Raw genomic sequence first — 3087 nt, 5'->3', positions numbered from 1 at the left:
TCTCTCTCTGTATCTCTACTATTAGTTTTTCGTAATGTATAATTTTACAAGGTTAGGAAAAGTTCAGTTCAGTAAATACTGAACAGATAGATTTACACTTACATTGCAAAACTCATCCTGTCCACAGAACTGCCGGCCAGTGGCTGTGTTTAAGGCCAGCAGCAGCTGAGCAGATCAGCGGGACATTCCCCCCCCGTCTGTCCCACAGGACACACAGATGTTGGGCTGGCTGTCTGCACAGCTGTAGGCCTGCCACGCACGGCAGAACCTGCAAACTGTCTGACGGAGAGACGGCAGGTTGGCACAGATGGTGTGGAGGTGTACCGGGGGCGGGAGGGAGTGAGCTGGCAATGGAAATAGAAGGGCAGGTACCAACATATCCTCCATCTGGACTCATCACTGGAGAACAGCCACGGGACGTTAACATCGCTGCGGCTGAAGACCTGTCAACATGACAGACAGATGAACGTACAGAGCTGTGCTGCTGAGAGCAGACGGTCTCTGCTGTGAACTTCAGTAGAAGAAATAATGCTCCAATTATCCTCATGAACATCATAATGTGCTCTACAATTTGTGATTTTTCAGTTTGGTTGCATACAACAACATCAAAAAAAGATCTCTGGACCAGTAAAATAAAATGAAATGAAACATACATAAAAATGATACTAATTTGTGTGTAAAAATAAGCCAAACGTCACAAAGCAGTAACACAACTAATTTGTTCTTCATATTGCAATTTCTGATTGCAGACTTAAGTATTTTTAGTATTATATTTATTATAAAATTAAATACTAAAAAAAAAAAAGTGCACTATTATTGTTATATATTCTATAAAGAAAATAAAAATAAACTAGACAAAATTCTAGCACCAGCACAACTAATTTGTTCTTGAAAGAGTTTGAATTCATATCGGAATTTCTGATTGCATACAATATTAAAATAAAAATTGCATTATTGTTACTATATATTACATAATTATATCAATAAAATATACATTAGAAAAATTAAGTAAAAAATAAGACAAATAATGCAAAGCAGTAGCACAACTTATTTGTTTTAAGAGTTTGAATATTGCAATTCCTGACTGGAGACTTTGGTATTATTGTTATTATATTATATAATTATTTTGGCATTTCTGCTACTTTAGTATTTTGGGAAATCGGAGCACAGCATGAGACATTAATGAGACATTTTCATGAACTCTAGAGGCTCTATTTCTCAGGAGAAACATCTGAGGAATAGAAGACTTAAGCAAAAGTCTCACATTCTCACCATTTAACCTCATTGCTGTCTAAGACATAACTGTGAGATTGAAGAGCTCTTGTACGACTTTTCTTTCTCACAGAAACACTGGGAGAGTGAGACTGACATGCACTGCCACAGCTTTTCCTCTGATCCAAAATCAGATTCCTCTTCCCTTTCATCTTAAAGCAACACAGACAGACTTCAGCTCAACATTAAAGGCAATTCAAATCCAAGCTGGTCTCTCTGAAGGCAGGAAATTACATTTTGCAACAGAAAGTCTATTGTTCTATATAGTCCTAGAAAGCTTTCAGGTGTTTGCAGCTGAATATACTGCATTGTATTCAATACTGGCAATGCTAATAGATGCCAAACCTTTAAGACAGGCATTGGGTGTTTAGTGATACCCTGTTGAATGTATTTTGGGATGCTTGTTGATAAAGATGGTGTAATCAATGTTGATGGTGATAGAGAATTCTAGCAAAATCTAGATTTAAAGGTCATTTCTGTGGCGGTTACACATGCCCGGCTGTAGCTCAGTGTAATTATGCAATGCAGTTTTGGTAACAAGATTTTCTTGTTATTTATTTACCTCTGAATTTAATTCACAATCCATGCTGTTCGGTTCAGTAGGCCATAAAATGAGGTGTTGTTTCATTAATGGGAAATAAAAGATGATTGCATCCTAGAGAAAAAAAAAAGAAACACTAATTGTGTTATTCTACAACTGTCTCAATTTATTTGCCTCAATTACACTGTATCACATAAAACATGAACTTAAAGAAATGAGACGAGGACTGACCGTCAGTGTGCAGCACTGGTTTATTACTGTGGCTGAAGCCCAGAGAAGCTGGAGACTTCATTCACCATCAGAGAAGGTGTCAATCACTCCTGTAGAGGACCTGCTTTACTGCTGCCCGAGGGCTCCTGTGTGACCTAAATACAAAACTGTCAACAGAAAGACTGACCAACACAGAACAAGCAGAAGAGAATCGCAGAGAATATTCAGTCTTGGATTATCCAATGCATACACTTCTATTTATACAGCATACAGGAGAACTAAAATGCAATCACTGCTATTTATACCAGGTTCCAAGGCATGTATACTTATGTATGAACACTCTTTGCAAATAACAAATATATATTAAATCAAAACTGTTGTCAAAAATGGTATATGAAAACTAAAATTATATATATATATAATAGTGAAAAACAAGTCTGAAATATCTTATGATTAATAATGAATCAAATGTGTAGGCTAGCCAGGCTATATGTATTCAAAGTGTAGAAAATCTTTCTTGATTTGTGGTTTCTTTCTTGGTTTCTTAAAACAAATCTCTCATCAAAATGTTATATGAACGCTATGAGGTTACATTTCATCACTCTTATTGACCTATTAATATTAGCCTATTTCTTTTGAAGGTGACATGCTTTACGGCTGCCCGAGGGCTCCTGTGTGACCTAAATACAAAACTGTCAACAGAAAGACTGACCAACACAGAACAAGCTGAAGAGAATCGCAGAGAATATTCGGTCTTGGATTATCCAATGCATACACTTCTGTTTATACTGCATACAGGTGAACTGAAATGCAATCACTGCTATTTATACCAGGTTCCAAGGCATGTATACTTATGTATGAACACTCTTTGCAAATAACAAATATATATTTCATCAAAACTGTTGTCAAAAATGGTATATGAAGATCATTTATATAAAATCCTAGAAAACATGCTTGAAACCTCTTTGTAAAATATTTATTAAATCAAAACTTTTGTCAATGAATATTAAGATGAATAATCTTTAATAGTATAGAAATAATATAATATATATAATAATAAATTA

The sequence above is a fragment of the Sinocyclocheilus anshuiensis genome, unplaced genomic scaffold (assembly GCF_001515605.1).
Source record: "Sinocyclocheilus anshuiensis isolate Anshui unplaced genomic scaffold, SAMN03320099.WGS_v1.1 scaffold2218, whole genome shotgun sequence".
Lineage (NCBI taxonomy): Eukaryota > Metazoa > Chordata > Actinopteri > Cypriniformes > Cyprinidae > Sinocyclocheilus > Sinocyclocheilus anshuiensis.
This window is presented reverse-complemented; position numbering follows the sequence as displayed.